General features: G+C 39.7%; 1 protein-coding gene across 1 annotated transcript in view; it reads right to left on the bottom strand.

Moving 5' to 3' along the window:
• Window positions 1-21487, bottom strand: part of LOC139159569 (SUN domain-containing protein 3-like) — a 217948-nt gene that overhangs the window by 52308 nt on the left and 144153 nt on the right. The window lies entirely within an intron of this gene.

Consider the following 21487-nt stretch of genomic DNA (forward strand, 5'->3'; position numbering starts at 1 on the left):
ATGGATTGTCCCAATTCTATAATTCTAGAATCATCTATAAAAAGGCCAGTGAACATCTGTGTCTGAAAGAATTTACTTCTGAGAGATCATAAAAAGGATCATGAGGTGAACTCAGACAGCCACTTCAAAACACGATTCAACTCAATTCAATATTTACCAGAGGTGGAGGCTGATGATGCACAAAGCTACCTCACAGCTAAGCTTTGCCTACCTCAAAGTTTAGCTGTGATTAGTTTCTTCAACATATATGCCACATTATTCTTCTGATCCAAAGCCATAAGCAGAATATAATTTTATACAAAATAGTAGTTTATCATAGTCACTCAGCATTCCTCCAACACTCAATGCATTTTTCCAAAGAGAACAAGACTTACAGTAACACAAGTGTAGGGATTGTGTAAGACAAATATTAGCTATGCTCTAGGATATACACAGAAAGAGTTATCTGAAATAGCATGGTGAAGATTTGCCCAGAGACAGTGAGTCATACAATAGCCATGAACTTTGGACACAGTAAGAAAAAACCCTCAACAGCGCTCCTGGCACGAGATAAGACACTGACAGTGTGATTGGCTGGCAACTCAGCTACCGATAGGTGCATAAAGTGAGAATTTAGTAGCCTATCATAAGCTGTAGATGATACCTTTTATAACCAATTAGAAGCTTAATAGAAATAGCCTATGAACAGTTAGGTATCTAGAAGCCTTATTTTTGCATATAGAAATAGCCTATGATAACTTGCGTATTCAAAAGTTTTATTATTAGCCTATAGATTTGAAAAACCTTATATTTGTAGCCTATAAGAAACGTATATTAGGAAAAATTAGACTTGTATTTAGCCAATAGAAAATTACTAGTTGAAACCCCTTCATTTGCATATGAAGGGTATAAAAGAAGCATACTTGTAACAATAAAGCTTTGTCACTTTACCCAGACCATTGACTCCGTGTTTCATTGGTAAGCACTAGTAATGGTTTCAGGATCGGGCCTCGTAAAGTGAACCATCACAGGGTTGTCGAGACCCCCGTCCAGCGGGGATCGCTTCTCGTCAAGTGGTGACCCCAGACGGTGACTGATTGGCCTTAAGGACATCGCTGAGGGGGCAACGCTTGGATCACGCATCTCAGCGCACTCAACCTCCCATCTCTTACCAAGTGCACAAATACATAAGTATGGGAGTAAGGCTGTCTTTGCAACAGGAACTTCATGTTCGGGAATTAGGACAGATAGTTGAAGCTAATAAAACTTATTTAAAAAAGAAAGGGCAATATCCCACAAAGAAGGGATTGGCTAAATTATTATTATATATCTGGCAAGAATGTCCAAGTTATCCTCATAAAGGAACATTACAAACTGAGGCATGGACAAAAATAGGTGAATATTTACATAAAGAACCAAGGGCTCCTCCACCTATTTTATTAACATGGAAAGTTGTTTTAACAGCCCTAAGGCTTCATTACGATGAGGAGACTATAACAACTGATAGCCATAAAGAAGCCTTTAAGGAACCTAGCGCACCTCCTGAATATGAGGAAGTAGAAGCTAAAAAGATGAATAGATCTAATGAGGTGGTAGAAACCATATACCCTGTAACCACACTTAAAACAGAGAAGGGAGCGTTAATGACGGGAATAGAATTTTCAAACCCAGCAGCAACAAATGGCTATTCCTCGAGCCACCCTAGATTACACTGCCCAAGCCGCCTTGACTGCATTTTCAAAAATAGGCAACTTTGGAGATCAAACCTCCTCCTCATTTTTAAAAATTGTGCAAAATAATGGGGAAAGTTTTGGGGATTTTGTTGAGAGATTGCAACAATCTATCAACAGGGAAATTAATAATGAGGAAGCAAGAAAACAACTCACGCTGAAACTAGCCTTTGAAAATGCCAATGCGGATTGTCAATGTGTATTGGGTCCTCTGCGTACAGACCCCTCTAAAAAATTGATTGATTATGTGAAGGCTGCTGCTACAGTTGGCTCAGTAATATATCAAGCAGAACAAATGGCACAGGCTATAGCAGTAGTACAATCAGGGGATAACCATCAGAATAACCGTGTAAGGGTCCCACGTATGGGCAACTGTTTTAATTGCGGCCGCTATGGTCATTACAAGGGCCAATGTAGGGCCCCGGGGGGAGGGGCAGGTCCCGCAAGAGGTGGGCAGCGTCCTACTAGCCCTTGTCCAGTTTGCAAAAGAAATGGTCACTGGGCTAGAGAATGTAGAAGCCACTATCGGATCAAGGATGCCCGAGACACCCCAGAAGCCAAATGGTCCGATCAGCCTCAGGGAAACTAGATGCGGGGCATGGCTCCAGCCCCGAACAAAAGGAAGCCACAACATTTGTAAAACATTTTTTGGACACTAAGGAGGAAAATGTGGTTAATATTCCCCCATATAAACCCCAAAGATATGAATCTAATATGCTTGTGCCCCCAGAAAAACCCCAACCCATGGCAGTTTTAAATTCTCATGATGAAAAAGAACTTTCTTATGTGCAGTCTATTATTGTGCAGGCTTCAGAGACTATAGACATGTTAACCCCGGGACGTGTATTTCCTCCCTGTAAATATAGAAGAACTTCACCTCCCCCCAGGCCAGCCCCTTATTATGTACCCTAATCGTAATCTTTTATCCAAAGGCATTTTGGCCTCACCCTATATTCTGCAAGAAGAAGACTTAGCTTCCCTAGCTTTAGGTTGCATACCTGATAGCCCCATGACAATTCAAAAGGGGGAGGATGTTGTTATAATAATATCAGTAGACCTGACATCCGATCCCTATGAACGCAATGGTGACCGCCACTGTTGTATTTCCCCCTTTAAGGACTTTATTGAGGAAGATGTAAGTGCCTGGTTTACCACTAACGTATCAAATTCTAAACCCTATTTGACCATAGTTATTAATAATGTACCCCTTTCAGGAATTCTAGACACAGGAGCAGATGTATCTGTAATAAGCCTTCAGCAATGGCCCCGTGACTGGCCGCTTCAATCGTCCCCAGCCATTAAAGGAGTAGGAGGAGTTCAATTGGCTCAGTCCAGTGCCCAGTGGTTGGACGCTTCTATCCCGGGCTCATCACAAATGGCACGTATTCGCCCTGTTGTTTTACCCTTGCATGTAAATTTGTGGGGAAGGGACTTATTATCCCAATTTCGAACCACCCTCATGCTGGACTGAGCGCAATGGACCCCTTAATGAAATTAACTTTAAAACACACCACCCCGGTCTGGATTGACCAATGGCCCCTCCCATACGATAAATATTTGGCACTCCAGGATATAATTTCTAATTTGATAGAAGAAGACAAAATTGAACCCTCTAATAGCCCTTATAACACCCCTGTATTCGTAATAAAAAAGAAATCAGGGAAATGGAGAATGTTACAAGATTTAAGAAAGATTAATAGTGTTTTAGAACCCATGGGTGCATTACAGTGTGGGCTACCGAACCCCAATATGATCCCCCAAAAATATAAATTAGTAGTAATAGACTTAAAAGATGCCTTTTTCTCAATCCCTCTTTATCCACAAGACAGAAAACTTTTTGCATTCACGGTGCCAGTAGAAAACCATGATAAGCCCACTAAACGGTATCAATGGAAAGTTTTACCCCAAGGGATGTTAAATAGTCCAACCATATGTCAATGTTATATTTCAAAAATTTTAGAACCCTTTCGTAACAAATATCCCTTTGTTATTCTCTATCATTATATGGATGATATCCTCTTGGCCGTAGAACAATCTAGATTTTATAAGACTATTTTTTAAGAACTAATACAGTTATTTAATAACCAAGGCTTTACGATAGCCCAAGAAAAAATTCAGCTCTCACCCCCCTATTCGTATCTCGGGAACAAAATGTTTTTTGATAGATCTGTTCCTGTGCTGCCACATATTGACCCTTTTGAGAATTGCACCCTAGTACAGTTACAACAATATTTAGGCATATTAAATTGGGCACGCCCCTATATGGGCTTAACAACAGAACAATTACAACCATTGTTTGCTTTATTGGGAGGCTCCAAAGAACCCTCCACAATTATTCACATGGGCCCTGCTCAGGAACAATGTCTCCGTACTATTCAACAGGCAGTTTCTAATAAATGGGTGGATAGAAAGATAGATAAGGTGCCTATAGCAGCAGCAGTCCTTAATACCTCACGCCTTCCTACTGGTTGTTTATTACAATGTCATGAGAGTAAAGTGTATATTATTGAATGGATCCATTTAGCAAATACCCCAAAGAAAACTATATCTACTCGCCCTTTTTTAGTGTCTCAACTAATCTTTAAATTGCGCTTACGCTGCCGCCAGCTGGCCGCTGCAGATCCCTCCACCCTATATGTTCCATTCCCCTTACCTGTTTGGGAGCAACATTTTAAAGTGTCAGATGATCTTCAATTGGCACTTGCAGATTTTGTTTCCCCTGTAAAATATCATTTGCCTGTTGATCCCCGATTTGCCCTTGTCACTACTTTACCTATAACTATACAGTCACAACGGCAAGCCATGCCCATAAAGGGAGCCTTGACTGTTTTTGCAGATGGATCAAAAACCATGGGAGCATGTGTATATAAGGAGAAAGATGACTGGATTGTACATCACACATACCCTCAGACTTCTGCTCAAAGAGCTGAGCTAGCTGCAGCGTCTCTAGCATTTCAGAAAAAGCCAGAAGAGCCTTTTAACTTAATAGTTGACTCTTTGTATGTCTATCACACCATTCAGAATATTTTTGGGAGTTATATATCTCCCTCGGTGGACAAAAATTTATCGGTTCTGTTTAACACACTACAAAATGAAATAGAAAAAAGAGCTTTCCCCTATTTTGTTGCTCATATAAGGAGCCATCAACCTTTTCCAGGCATGTTAACGGAAGGGAATAATAAAGCAGATGAGGCATCCCGAGCAATTTTTTCTCTTGAAACACCGTGGGAGAGCCATTCCTTTTTTCACCAGAATGCGTCTAGCCTTAGTAAACAGTTTAAGATTACAAAAACAGAGGCTTCCGCTATTATTCAACAATGTCCCACTTGTAGCAAACAAGCACACGCCCTCCCTATGGGGGTTAATCCTCGGGGACTTAGTCCTGCGCAAATTTGGCAGATGGATGTTACCCAATACCCCCCCTTTGCCCCATGGAAATATTTACATGTATCTATAGATACTTTTTCTAGCTTTTTTTTTGTAACCCCCCAGCGGGGAGAAACGGCAAAACATGTTATTAATCACTGTATACGCTCTTTTTCAGTATTACAGAAACCCGCTGAATTAAAAACAGATAACGGTCCAGCATATGTCAGTAAACAATTTTCGGAGTTTTGCAATAAATGGGGAATTGTTCATAAGTTTGGCCTCCCTTTTAATTCGACGGCTCAGGCTATAGTTGAAAGATCTCATTTAACATTAAAAAATATGCTGGATAAACAAAAGGAGCCGATGTTAACATCGCTGCCCGCTGTTCAAAATGCAATTGCAAAAGCTCTGTATACTTTAAATTTTTTAAATCTTACAGGCACCCATAACCCAACAACAGCCGCCCAACGGCTGTTTCAGCCTAGTGTAGTTTCTCCCCGCCGCCCTGTTTATTACAGAGAACTCCCCGACCCGGAGTGGAAAGGACCTGCCCAGCTAATTACGTGGGGACGTGGCTACGCTGCTGTACAACTCCCGGACACTGATCGAGTTCTGTGGGTGCCAGGCCGCTGTGTTCGCCCGTATCAGGTGACCAAGAAGACACCTGCCACACCTCCCGAAGAGGATATTCATTTTTTATTCCAGTAAATGTGTTACTTCTGCTTTTGTCCCTGCGCAGCTTGCTGCTGTTCCCACTGTCCGGCTTGTGTTTTATGTACTAATTGTCTAGTGCCTTGTGACGTCATCGTGATTGACCAATTCTTGGAAGAATATATTTCTCTGACACCACACGAACGCTGTACAACTTTGACTCTCACACCCACGGTATTGTACTCTTTGTTTCACCCCTTTTACAATCCTTACCACACAGAATGAAGACTTTTTCGACTCATACAAACGTTTGCCCTATGGGCTACCACATTTGTGAACCCCGTCTCACTTCTCCTCCTCGGTGTCCAATATTCAGGGGACCTGCACCAGGACATCACCTCACCTTTTGGGATCTTTTGATGCACCCGATGTCCCTTAAACACTTCATATATCACCTTTTGCCTTTCATTATATGTTTGTTGGTTGTAGGAGGGGGAGTGCACCTGGCTATGATATATACCCATGCCAATTCACGACACACTAGATCGGTGTCATTAGATGGGAAATCTGATACGCCCTTTCTTCAATGGATCGGCCCCCCCAAACAATTTAAAGAAGAAGGGCAATATACCACTATTAGATGTGGTCTATGGGAAGCAACTGAAATCCCTTACCAGACTTCGCTCCCCTGTCACGTTAACTGGATGTTTTATCCTATTAACAGCAGTCAACCCGTACAATTTTTAAAAGGTACCCAATTTGGTAAAGACGAAGGATGTCTCAATGTTATACAATTTATAATTAGCAATGAAACCACGGGAACTTATGTTTGTATTCAATCCCAAAAATGGCAAACCTATTATATCCTGGCTCAGGTGCATTCCCAATATAGTTTTAACTTCCCTATTAATGATCCTTGGTTAAAGGCTTTTAGACAACAGCAATTTACTCGCAAGAAAAGAGCCAATGACGCTATAGAACAGACTTGTGCTCAATGCATTGTAAAGACTGTATTGGGAACTTGCATCCAATACACTTTATTACATACCAACATCCCCCCGGTAGGAGGTAAAAAAGACGGTGTGTGTATTCATGAGGGAATTCAATACTATATATATCAAACAAAGGACAAGCTATGGTTCTCTAAACCGTCTGCACCAGTGGCCATTAACATCACTATTTACGCAGGGGATGTAGGTGTACGCAATTCACATTTTACATGGCTGTCGTTTCTAAATTCAACAAGTATCATTTTTATAAAACCCACTACCGTTTCCCTCATCATTGATGCATGTAATGCCATGTCCAGATCTGTATCTCCCGGAACTATTAAATGCGGATCGGACAGCTGGAAATCCTCATATCACTTTGATCATAAATATTTGTGTAAAGCAGATACCGGCCAACAAGCAGCCAACATCATGCGAAAAAAGCGAGAGGTCTCATCAGGAGACTGTTGGGATGATTTTTTCTCCCTCGCACCTAGCCCATGTCATGGACGGCACTGTCAAGGCTGGGGATGTGTATGTTATCATACAGGAGGGGGATACTCTGGTAAGGATTGCCCAGACATTTCAGAATTCACACGGCTTTCTGCTTCCAACCAGATTAACATCCAATGGAAAGTTTCTAGTAAGAACTCACTTACCCGCACCTATGGTTTGGGCATAGATGGAGCAGGCTCAGACCCCCTAACATATATCACCATTAAACAAACGATTTTACGAAATAATCCTGAAATAAAATGGTCAGTATATCAGACACTGGAAAAAGCAGGAAAGCAACAAATAGTTACCGATAAAGCCAGAAATTTGTTTGTAGAATTTGCCAGTGATGTAGCCACCACTCTAGGGATAAAAAATTGTTTTGTGTGTGGGGGAACAAATATGGGTAATCAATGGCCATGGGAAGCTACAGAAGCCCACGGCCATGTGTTTAACAGCATGAAAGAATCGGGAAATATCACTAAAGGTCAATTGTTAACAGATGAACAAATTGTGACATGGGCTCTTACCACTAACATAGTGGGGGTGGAATGTTACAAGAGAAATTTAACCAATGGGAATTATGTGGGAGATTTAATGTGTTTAGGATATTGGGAAAATGATAATTGGACTTCTCCTTCAAACTTGTCAAAACCAGAAAAACACAATTTTAACAACATAGCCAATGTAACATCAGGTAAACCATGGACTACCCCAAAGGGTATGTATTGGGTATGTGGGAACAGAGCTTATTCCCAACTAGATAGCGACTGGTCGGGGTCGTGTATTTTGGCATGGATAAGACCTTCCTTTTTCCTCATTCCTCTAACTAACGCCCAAACTCTGGGAGCCCCAGTTTATGACGCATGGAAACATAATAAAAATAAAAGAGACTTAAACACAGGGATAGGAGGTCTGCATGTAATGGGAAAAACTGATGATATTTGGACACCTGAGAGAATCATTGCTTACTACGATCCTGCTACATGGGCATAGGATGGGTCTTGGGGATATAGAACCCCAATATATATGCTTAACAGAATTATACGTTTACAAGCTATCTTAGAAATAGCAGGAAGGAATATTGACTCTGCGTTAAATAACATCGCAACGGAACAAGACAAACTTAGGACAGCAGTTTACCAGAATAGATTGGCTTTAGATTATCTTTTAGCCGCAGAGGGAGGCGTTTGTGGGAAATTTAACCTAAGCAATTGCTGTCTACAGATAAATCCCGTAGGCAAGGTTGTCGCTGATTTAACGGCAGAAATGCAAAGGATCATCCACGTACCTCCTCAGAAATGGACAGGAATCTTGGATGATGGAGGATTTTTAGGTGGAATATTCCGTAACTGGAAGCAAGCTATATTTTTTGCAGGAATGATTTTACTTGCTATTATTATGTTACCCTGCTTAATACCTATATTGAAAACTATTATGCAGTCGGTGGCTGAGTCTGTTGTTCAAAAACATTCTGTCATGAGTGTTATTAAGTGTCCAGAGGAAGACCTTTTCATCCCAGGATGTCCTATGAAGAACCAACTGCCAAAGTCACTGCCCACATTCCCAGTCCCCTCTATACTTAAAAAGAAAGGGGGAGATGTAGGGATTGTGTAAGACAAATATTAGCTATGCTCTAGGATATACACAGAAAGAGTTATCTGAAATAGCATGGTGAAGATTTGCCCAGAGACAGTGAGTCATACAATAGCCATGAACTTTGGACACAGTAAGAAAAAACCCTCAACAGCGCTCCTGGCACGAGATAAGACACTGACAGTGTGATTGGCTGGCAACTCAGCTACCGATAGGTGCATAAAGTGAGAATTTAGTAGCCTATCATAAGCTGTAGATGATACCTTTTATAACCAATTAGAAGCTTAATAGAAATAGCCTATGAACAGTTAGGTATCTAGAAGCCTTATTTTTGCATATAGAAATAGCCTATGATAACTTGCATATTCAAAAGTTTTATTATTAGCCTATAGATTTGAAAAACCTTATATTTGTAGCCTATAAGAAACGTATATTAGGAAAAATTAGACTTGTATTTAGCCAATAGAAAATTACTAGTTGAAACCCCTTCATTTGCATATGAAGGGTATAAAAGAAGCATACTTGTAACAATAAAGCTTTGTCACTTTACCCAGACCATTGACTCCGTGTTTCATTGGTAAGCACTAGTAATGGTTTCAGGATCGGGCCTCGTAAAGTGAACCATCACAGGGTTGTCGAGACCCCCGTCCAGCGGGGATCGCGTCTCGTCACACAAGGACTAATGCTCTAAGGTGACATAATTGTTATTCCAGCTGAGATGTGACAAAGAATTTTTTTAAAAGCTATGAAGGCCAGTTAGACATGGCTATAAGTCTATTTGTTTGATGGCCATAGTTAAATACAAAAATATTTGTCTCAAACTGTGAATTTTGTCAGAGGAAACATTCTCTGTGAAAAGAACTGTTGATGATTATAGCAATGCTTAGCAGACTAGGGAAGAGAGTTGGAGCTGTTATTTGTCAGCTTGGGAGGACATACATGCTTAGTTATGATAGTTTATATTTCTAGACATCCACAGATTACAAAGATCTAGTGACAATAATTGTTTTAAAAATGTAATAGCTCATCAGACATGTCCTGAGGACCTCATAACAGAAAATGTCCCATAATTCACAGAACAAAATTTTGCATTATTTGCAGAAAAGGATAACTTTGTACATTTACAACCAGGCCTGCCATCCCAAAGTCAAAAGGAAAACAGAAGCAATAGTTAAAACTCTAATATAAATTCCAGCACAAGAAAATGAAACTTCAGCTTTATTAAATTGTAGAGTGACTCGCATTCATCCATGAACTGGCTTGGAAATTCTGGAAGTTGAAATCCTCAAATTTTAAAGTTCTCAAGGTTTATAAACATTGATTTAAAGCAGGCAAAACCCTGACTTCTGTGCAGAATGTGAGACTTAATTAATCAGAGGCACCCAGGGTTTGCAGAATGTAAGAGTCTTAGCCAGAGACACTCAACTAACCATAGTAGGAAAGAGATACTGGATAGAAGGGATTCTTGCTCTGGTTCAGCTCTGCTAGTGCGAATGGTAGACTTTGGAGAAAGATATCTAGATGGTAAAACCAAAATTTTCTGTCCTCTTATTATTGCCCAGAAAGAAAGTAGCCATTTCCTTCTTTTAAGCATCATTAGAATCATAGAAATCAATGGCTCTGATGGTTTTTTTTAGATATTTACAACCTAGAAGTCATTTCTAGGACTAAATCTTATTTAGAGAGCTACTTCAGAAACACTTTAGTTTTCTCCAGCCTATATCCTACAACTGAGTTGAATGGAAGCCGTTATTATCCTCAGCCAGTGTGGCTACCCCTTTCCTGCCTTCCTTCCTGCCTTCTGGCCAAGAAATTGGGTGGGATGGTGAATCCAGGATCAAAGATGCTCAAAATAATTAACTCTGAAGACAGACATCTTCTGTATAGGACTTTGTTGATTTATTTATTTCTTTTTAACCCCATCGATTCAGAATAAATTATGCAAAAATGCACGCGGAATATGTTTTTAATCACAATTTTGCAAACATGTTCTTCTTATATTTCAATTATTTGGTTTGTTTTGATATGCAATAGTTGGTCCTTTTTCTAAAATTCTGTAATTGACATTTAGGGAATGTTTCCTTTATACCATTCTTTCATTGCAGATATGCAGTTGCTCAGGTTCTGATACCCTGTTAGTGCTGCAGCTGATTTTTTAATAACCAGTAACCAAACGGTGTTCCTTTATTTCTCTACTCTAAAGTATATCATCCTGAATTCTAACTAATAGGATATAGAAGACCATAGCAACTCTCAGATAAGCTTTTCCCTGTTGCAATGCCAGAAAATCAAACTTCATGAGTTATGTAAGTAACGTAGAAGTTAACTGAAGATTATGTCTTACATTTTTTAAGTTTATGAATAAATGCTGATCATTATGTAGCAATATAACATAATTTCTTAAAAAGAGGGTAATAATATCAGCAATCTTGGGTGGAATATCACATTTTTAGGAAATAATTATTTAGAAAATAGTGAAAGAATAATTCCTAAGGAAATGCCATTTACACCACCCCATTCCAAACCTATCAACCAATGCAATAAAGATGGAGAAATATTGACATTTCACCTCCATTTCCACTAAAAAATGTCAGATTTGCTTCAATATGCTCTCCATGCATATTTTCTAAAGCAAATTAGACTTTAAAGGTTGGACTACACAAGTTCCCTCTACATATTGCTTAAAAGTGTTGGAGCCCAAAATTTCCTTTTATCCAATCACTCTGCAGATAAAAATACTGTTTTTAGAAGGGCAGGTATAAGGCTCTTTATACTTTGCAGTAGAAAATGATGAAGAATATGTTGTTATTGAATGCATCCCATCTGCGAGTTGTCTCTGTTTTTATTCTCTCTCTGTATTTAGAAAATTTCTAAAAAAAACATCACTCTTTTCTTTGACTTGTAATTGATAGATGAATGTGGTATTTATGCTTTGCTTAATTTTTAGCTCTACGTTTAACTGATTATATTCTATTTTTGTTTAAAAAGCTACTTTGAGTGCTCACTAGGGCAGAAAATGAGAGTATTAATCAAACATAAGGACTGAATGCTAGAATGGGCCTGGTGACTTTTATTAAGCAGTTCAAAAAGGACTCAGTTTGTGCCATCAGCTGAGCAACTCTCCAGACTGTTTATATTCCTGGAATCAAAAATCTGTAGCCAGAAAGTTTGTGATTAAAGAGCCTGAGAGGACGCTTGGGACCATTATAAATCAATAGGAAATTACAAAAACCTAAATATAAGTCTGATATTGTAAAGTTTACCTTTTAGTGCTTTGAACTGAATTAGTGCGGTAGTGCCAGGTACTCAGATGTTCCCCCTGGGTCCTAAATATAGATTGTCCACTGCATAACTTATTTCAAAATGCAACTGTCCAGATTAACCCAACTAAGTTCTGTTTGTACCTACCAATAAAACCACATCATTATGACTTAGAACTTAGAATTTAGAGCTTAGAATATCTTTACTGTCACCTTGGATGTATACTGATAGGCATACATTAAAATGAAATTCCATTGCATACAGCATACATTATTTGAGTAATGGCACTTAATAAATTAGTGTAACTGTAGAAAAGGTACAAATAGCAACACAACTGCACTGTTGTTGGATTCCTTTCCAAGAGAGATACCTGGGAGGAAGATAGAATGAAAATTGCCTATAACTGATAAATATTCAGTCTCTCAAAGGTTGTATCTAGAAAATCAGTGCCTTGGATTCAACAAGCATGATCTGAAGTCATACAGAAATAAAACTTTGAAGATTGTATATCTCTACTGACAGTTTCTAAAACAAAGTGGAAGGAGAGGCATGAAAAATATGGAAAAGGCGGAATGAAGATATTTAAATCTGGACTGCTGGTGGGAGACTGGGCTTCTTACCCATTCCTCCTTTCCCCATACTTCCCAGCAACATAAATACAATCTCTTCTGTATTGTTTTACTTTTGCCATTTTATATTTTGCAGTGAAAGTTGAGTTAAAATGCTGAAGTAGCTGGTAATTAACAATGTGCTTGCACAAGAGGACAAGTTGGAATAAGAGTCAAAAAGAAGTAGGGTAAAAAACAATTTGTTTATTTAACTACTGATAATATTTAAATCCTGCCTTTTATAGAGAAGTTCAATTTTTTCCCATACCTGTTAGTACCGCCATCTCATCCCTAGTCCTTCTTTTCATTAAACTAGACATACCCAATCATCTTTCTAGAGTCTCAACATCTTTTTTACATTGTGGTGACTAGTGTTGGGCGAACCGAGCTTGCATAGTTCGGGTCCATGCTGAACTTGAGGTGAGAAAAGAGGGGGGGGGGATGACGCCTGATGCTCGCCAGCCTTCCTTCCCTGCATGGTCTCTCTCTCACTTTCTCTGTCTCTCTCTCTGTGAAGCACAAACGCTGGTCTTCACAAACACACTCGCTCACACCCAAAAACTGAGCCAGGCTGCAAAACTCTTCGGAGACTAAAAGGCAAACTCCTTCCAGGTGCTGCTGCTGCCGCCAGGCTCGGTTTTTGAGTGTGAGCAAGTGTGTCTGTTTGTGTGTGTGTTTGTGTTTGAGTGTGTGTTTTCACTTCGGGAGAGCCAGGACGACACGGAGGATTTAGGCAGCCAAGCAGGGGGAACCAAAATAGCTTTTCCCTGCCAAGGAACAAAAGCGGAGTCCTGGTGTGTTTGTATGAGATCGCTCTTCCCCCTCTTTGCCTTCCTCTCCCATTGGCATCCTTCCTCCCAGGGATCCTCCTCCAACTTTGTGCCCTGGACCTTCGTGGGGTGTGTGAGTGCACAGGGCATGGAGATACAACTCCCCCCCCTCAGTCTTCTCAGGGCGGCATTTCAAAGAGCCTTCCCTGCCTCCCCCTCCCACCCACCACCTGCTTGAAGCTGCCGTCCGGGATCCTGAATAGCTGGCCGGCAGAACCTGCCTCCCGAGTCCTCTTGCCTGGTGGGAGGCGAAGCGCTGGAGAGGGAGGTCAGGCTCTGGGTCCGGAGTCACCCCTCCTGCCCCCCCAAGCCAATTCGCCCACTTGATGGAGCCTGACACACACCTCCAGCGCTTCGCCTCCCACCGGGCAAGAGGTGTTGGGGTTGGGGTTCGGCGAACTTACCTGAACTCCACCTGCAAGTTTGGCCGAACCCGCCGAACCCGAACTTCAGCTAGTCTTAAGCATAAAACTTATCAGGAAAGACTTAATGAACTCAATCTGTATAGTCTGGAGGACAGAAGGAAAAGGGGGGACATGATCGAAACATTTAAATATGTTAAAGGGTTAAATAATGTTCAGGAGGGAAGTGTTTTTAATAGGAAAGTGAACACAAGAAAAAGGAGACACAATCTGAGGTTAGTTGGGGGAAAGATGAAAAGCAACATAAGAAAATATTATTTTACTGAAAGATTAGTAGATCCTTGGAACAAACGTCCGGCAGACATGGTTGGTAAACCCACAGTAACTGAATTTAAACATGCCTGGGATAAACATATATCCATCCTAAGATAAAATACAGGAAATAGTATAAGGGCAGACTAGATGGACCATGAGGTCTTTTTCTGCCATCAATGTTCTATGTTTCTATAATTCAATGCCTGGGGAGGGTGAAAACAGCTTCCCCCACCCCCCGGAGGCCCTTTGGAGGCCGGAAATGGCCTGTTTTGCAACTTCTGGTAGGCTTAGTAGGCTTGTGTTTTGCCCTCCCCAGGCTCCAAAGGCTTCCCTGGAGCCGGGAGAGGCTAAAAATGCCTTCCCACATCCCTTGGAGGCTCTCTGGAAGCCAAAAACACCCTCCCAGAGCCTTTGTGTGAGCCAAAAATCAGCTGTCTGGCACTCACATGTACGTTGGAGTTGAGCTAGGGCAAGGGCTCGTGTGCCAGCAGAGATGGCTCCGTGTGCCACCTGGGGCACCCGTGTCATAGGTTCACCATCACTGGTCTTAGATGTGATGGAAAGCACATCTGAAAAATAAATGGAAAGGATTTTTGACAAGGAACTTTCCCAGAGAGAGGCCAGATAAGAGACTGGGCAGTTTTGAGCTGCAAGGAGGAAGGGAAGTTCAGGGAAGCCTCACATGTGCCTGTCAGTATGCCCCTGTGTCATCATTGCTATGCAAGCTTCATTGGTTGCAGCTGGCTTCTGAGTGCAACTCAAAGTGCTGGTTTTTACCCTTTGTAGTAGGGCCTGGGAAATTGAGTGACTACTTATCTCCAATAGCTTCTGCCCAACGGGTATTTTCCAGCAGAGTGGTTGTGCTCCAGGTTCCCTCTATTGAACATTGTTATTTTGTGAGGAGGCAGGCCTTCTGTATCATGGCCCACGCCCTCTGGAGAGAGAAAAGCTCTTACAACGTAGTCTTGGGCCCAAATCTGGGTTAATGTATTATTGTGTTTGGAGGTGGTGCTGTTTTGTTTGCTTTGTGTTCCTTTTAAGAATGTTTTCATCTGGGCTGGGCTATCTGTATGGTTCTAGGTTGTATCTTTTTTAATGGGATTTTTCTGGTTTTGCATAGCACCCAGAATCCCTTCGAGTTTAATGACTATAACAAATTTGAATAAACAAATGAATTAACATTATACAATTTAATTTTCCTTCTCCCCTTTATTTTTCTGAGGTCAGCATATTATGCATTATTTATAATGCTAGTCAGAGAGTGTTAAAACTGACAACTTTTTCTTCCCTTCCCTTTCCGTGCTCTTGGCTCCCCCCCCCCCCCAATAGCTATTTGGGTCCTCAACCCTTTTTTAAACATGCAACACTTTCAGAGATTTCTCAGTCAGAACTTTTGCTCTGGAGGAATCTGAAATCAAACAGGACAAGCAGAGCCATGGATTGCACAGGATCTTCAAACCGGTAAGGATGTAGTGGTCAGAGGGAAGATAAGGAAGCAAGAGCCACTACTAAGGCAGATTAGATTTTTTTTTTAAAGGTTTGAGTTCAGGGCAACAATGCAATGTGCATAAATATCTCAGACAAGCCTCCTCCGTTCACACAAAGATAAAATGGGGGGTGGGGTGGGGTGTTAAGCACATTCAGACTTGTAGAAATATTCTGCTACAATAAAATTAGCATTGACCTACATGGCATTGATTTACCAGTTTGGTCTATCTTAAACGGCTGATAAAGACACAGCAATACTTTGTTAGTCCAAAGGCATATGATCCAAAAACATTGCTACTGTGAGATGCTAATCCTCTCTATGGGATGCCAAAGAGCAATATTATGCTACCCACTTCCTTTCTAAAATCCACATGAAGCGACTAGATGAGACTATCCATCAGCACAGGACAAAATATCATCAATATACAGATGATCCTCACTTGTATATCTATGTCCCAAGCTGACCAAACATTGCGAGTTTGATAGTTACTGGATGGGAAAGAACAGGTTGAAGCTTAATCCTGATGTGACTGAATAACTATGGAATTCCCCTCCCCTTGACACAGAGAGTTTCCATATTTATCTCTGAATGGAGTTGATGCTTGAAGAGCATGGAGCAGCTATGGTTGGCAAGCTTTTGTGCAAATCCATCATCTCACCAGTTGTGCCTGTTCTTGAATCAGGAGGCTCATGATCAACTCATGTCTTTTTTTAAAAAAATATATATTTATTAAATTTTTCCATTTTTTTAAAAAAGAGTACATAATCATATTTACAGGTGAATCTACATCATATATACATTCCTATCGACATTGTCTTCTAATTACTTTTAGATTTCTTGATATTTTATTTCAATGCTTCTTTTGAGTTTCTTTTTTTTTGTCCATTGGTACCATTTTGTCCAGGTTTCATAATAGTCCGATTCTTTTCGATTATTAAGTTCCATTGTCAATCTGTCCATCTCTGCACAGTCGTATATTTTCTTGATGATCTCATTGTCTTCAGGTATTTGCGTATTTTTCCAGTTCTGTGTAAATACAATCCTTGCAGCTGTTGTAATATGCAAGCTTAAATATTTTACATTTTTAGAATAGGTACCTCTCATAATACCCAGTAGAAAAAACTCTGGCGTATATTCTATTTTTGTATTTGTTATTTGACACAACCAATTATTTATTTTTTTCCAATATTTTCATGTCTCTGGACATAACCACCATAGATGAAAGAAGGTGCCTTGAGTGTTTTTACATTTCCAACACATTGGATTGTAATTTTTATGCATTTTAGCTAGTCTTTTGGGTGGAAGATGCCAACGGTATAGCATTTTATATTGGTTTTCTTTGTATATTGTGGATTTTGTTAATTTGATATTTCTCTTCCAAATCTGTTCCCATTCCTCTATATATATATTGTGGCCAACGTTTTTCGCCCAGGCAATCATTGTACCTTTAACTATCTCCTCTGGTCTTTCATATTCCATCAGATATTTATATATTTTAGATATTGCTTTTTCTTCCGGGCCTGTCAATAGTTTAGTGGTTGGGTAGTTCTTTCTATACCTATACCTCATGTCTTAATCACCTCCCAGTCATCTACCCGGGGCTGACTTTAAATTTGGAGAATTTGGAAGTTATAGCCAGCCTATTGCCAGCACAGGCAATCTTGAGTACATCATAACATGCCCATATAACCCTAGTGCTCCATGAAAAACAGTGGCTTCCAGTGGTCTTTGATGTGCAATTCAAGATGCTGGTTGTCACCAATATTGTCCATGGCATGGCTATTTGCAGAAGTACCTGCCTCTGACCATTCCTGTTCTTTCCATCAGATCTGGCAAGGTCAGAATGCTCTGAGTCACTTCTTTGAAGCAGTGTCACCTAGGATGCCCCTGGAGGAGTATCTTCTCTGCCACCACGCCTGCCTTGTGGTCTCACACGTGCTGGCAGGTTTTGAAACCTTGCTTATTCCCTCAGGAGTTGGGCCAAGATGTACAGTAGGTGAACCTGGTCAGATGTTTGTAAGGTGCAGGGTTTTTTGAGGATCTTAATGCAGCGCGTTGCATTGTTATAGTTATTTTATTTGGATTTAGGTAGTGCGTTGTTTTAATTACTGCTTAAAGAAGCCCAGGATTGAAGAAGCAATATGGAAATCCATACAATTCATTTAAATGGACAAATTTGGTCGTAATAATACAAATATAACACAATATGGATCAAGACAACACATTCACAGATCCTTGCAAATATAGCTGGTATTAACTAATAAATTGCAACGGAAAAGGCAATGTTTAAAATACTGTAGCCATAGATCCAGTCTCCATGAACTAGTATTAATACTGTGATGCTACAGTACAGAATGGTATCTCTGCTGAAGATGGCAGGAATTTGTATCTATATTTGGATCTCTGCTATTTTTAGAGCTTTAAAAGTAAACGATCCGGAGTTTAAAGCTAAGAAGCTTGTATTTAATTTGGAAATTACTAAAAAACTAGAACAACTGAGATAATTTCTTACCGCTACTTTCTAAGCCAATTAAAGCGTCCAGCTCATCAACCTTCACAACACATTGTAATGATTTAATAGGAAAGTTTCCAATCTGTGAATCACCAAAATTAAATTATTCCTTTCAAGGAAACCAAACCAAACCATAACAGTAGAAGTTTTAAAAAAACACTTACAGCCAGTTCAGGTCAGTTAGGTATAATTTGAATACAGGAATAATTGCCAAGGCACACACACCTGTTCTTTGTAGATGGGTATAAATTCATTCAGAATAGTTTTCTAGAGTCCGTGCTCTTGACAATATTACAGATAATGCAGACTGAATGAAATTTTTCCTTACTTATATCAGAGCAGAACCAGGAAAATCAGGTGGCCAACTAATTTTCAATATATAGAAATGCTGTAAATATATTTCTTATTTTACCCAATGGGTCTATTGCTGTGTAATTTTTTAACTTTAAAAAAGAACTTTAAAAAAGCAGTTAATTTTCTAACTGCTAAGAAAATTAAAATCAATAAGCTACCAAGTGAACCTAGTTAAAGAAGAACATTTTATCAAATGCTTCAGTTGGCTTTGGTGAAAGCAAGCTAGCATGCAAAAATACAGAAAGAAAGATATATTGTTAATCTTAGCCTACTTTGTGCTAGTGTTCTTAAGAAATTCTTAAGAAATAATATTTCAAAATTCATTTTACAAGCAGCAGAAAAGCACATATATTCTACTGTTACAAAAATTAGGTCTTTCATTCTTTGAATTTTGTATTAAAACTGCCAAGCTACTACATATTTTTCTTCAGTTAAGAATGACCTATGCCTTGTCTTGTAGTTTCTTTAAATGTTATCATTAGTTCTAGTGCAAAAACATTAAATGCACAATTAAAATATGAAAATTCACAGTGAGAGGGGTGACACATAAATTTAATGAATGAACAAATAAACACATTAATAAATAAAACACTCTTCTTCAGTCCAAGTCAATCATTTGAATAATGGATGTAAATGCATGCTTTTGGGAGGCTTCTCTACATATTTTTGAAATATTTATAAAGATGAAATATCTTTGCATTAAAGATATTTGTTTAAATGAAGTCCTTTTGACTTTTTTCCCCTTGCTAGTGTACCCAAAATTCATTATGCATAGAATATATAGTATAACAGTTGGAAGGGATCTTTGATGTCTTCTGTTTAAGCTCATGAGAAGGAGACCTTATACCATTCCAGGCAAATGATTGTCCAATCTCAAACACTTCCCGTGAAGGAGCAGCACCCACAACCTCTGGAGGCAAGCCATTCTAGTGATTCATTAAAATTTCTTCTTAGTGGTAGGTTGGACCTCTCTTTAATGATCTTCTACCTGTAATTTCTTGTTCTGCTCTTGGATGATTTGAAGAATAGATTGACCCACTCTTGTCTGTGACAGCCCCACAGAACTACTATTATGTCACCCTTAGTCCTTCACTTCTTTAGATTAGACATGCCCTTGCTCCCTCTGTTATTAATCATACAATTTAGCCTTTGTACCCCTTATCATCTTCATTGCTCCTCTCTCTTTCTAGGACCTCAACATTCTTTTTGTCTCATGATAACCAAGACTGGATGCAGCGTCCCAAGTGTAATGTCAATAGTGCAGTATAAAGCAACACTATAACTTCTGGTGTTCTTGATCTACTCTGTTGATGCAGCCTAGGACTGTGTTGACTTTTTTGGCAGCTGCAGCACACTGTTGGCTGATTTTAAGTGATGGCTCACTAGGACACCTAGATCCCTCTCCCAGTTACACTGTTGAGCTAGGTGCCATTCTGTGCATTTAATTTTTCTTGCCTAAGTGTAAGCCCTTACTTTTCTCACCACTGAATTGGATTGTATTGGATAGGGCTTAGTGTTCAAGTCTTGAATTTATTTTCCAAAGTGTTAGCTATTCTTCCTAGCTTGCTGTCATCGGCAAATTTTATGTGTTTCCCTTCTGTCCACTCATCTAGATCATTTATGAAAACGTTGAAGGGTTTTGGACCTAAGACAGAACCTTGAAGTACCCCACTGCACGTTTTCCTCCATGTAGATGTAGTTCCATTGAGGACTATCCATCAATGGTACTGCCTACCCACATTATAGGAAGTAGGCTGCGATCTAATTTGTCAAAAGCCTTACTGAAGTCTAGATAAACTACCACCCCTGTCCTAATGTTTCCCTCTTATTAGTACCTATATCATGTATATAAACAATTCTATATCTATGTATGCTACCAATACGTACTTGACAAATAAATAAAATAAAAATAAGTAAATAGTTGCTTTGTCAACAAAACCAATAAGGTTTGTCTTTTTTTGACAATTCATGATGTCTTCTAGTAATCGCCTTGCTTGTTTCTAGTTGCTCATAAATCTGCTACCTAAATAACTTTTCCAGGATTTTTCCAGGTGTTGATGTCAAGCTGATTGCTCGCGTTTCTTGGATCCACTTTTTTCCTGTTACTTTTTGAAAGGAAAATTTTATTTCCAATGTTCTATTTTATTTCCAAATCTGATTTCCCCAAAATTGGCAATGGAACTGACAATGGAAGCTGGAAGGGAAGAGACAGAAGTGGAAAAGTTGTATCTCCCAAAGTTCTCCCTGAGGCAGAAACTACCTCAATTTCCTCAGCTGAAAATATGTGGCATCTTATGCTCCATAGGCTCCTGTCTCCCAGACTTCTATCTAGGCAACAACTTTTTAATGTGCGGGCGCATGAAATGTCAGCAATTTTTGGCAATTTTTTGCTTCCGCGCATGCGCAAAAGCAAAAAAATCACCAAAATTTCACACAATAAATTTGCTTCCTACGCATGCACAGAAGCCAAATCTCGCTCTGACACCCATGCTCCAGACACATACAAGTGCACGGCAGTCACCCAGAGATTCACACGCATCTGCACTGGTAGAAGAGGTAAGGTGCAACCCCTGCCTGTTCACATCTGTTTTACACTATTTGAGTTTCACTATGAGATCTGGTGGGTCAAACTGGACCAGAATGCCCATTTTTTGCTCTCTCCACTGCTTCAGAGCCTTTCTAGGAGCCTGGGGAGGGCTAAAACAGCATTCCTACAAACCACCCATTTCTGGCCTCTGGAGGGCCTCCGGAGGGGGGGGAAGGCCATTTTCGCCTTCCCCAGGCTCCTAGAAAGGCTCTCGAGCTTATTTATGTATTTTATTTATTTTTATTTATTTATTTATTTTGTCCAATACAGAATAATATACAATGAAGCTTATAGAGATATAGTAGAGAATATATAGGAGATATAGGAGAGACTATAGAACAGGGGATGGAAAGCACTCTG

The sequence above is a fragment of the Erythrolamprus reginae genome, chromosome 2 (genome assembly GCF_031021105.1).
Source record: "Erythrolamprus reginae isolate rEryReg1 chromosome 2, rEryReg1.hap1, whole genome shotgun sequence".
Lineage (NCBI taxonomy): Eukaryota > Metazoa > Chordata > Lepidosauria > Squamata > Dipsadidae > Erythrolamprus > Erythrolamprus reginae.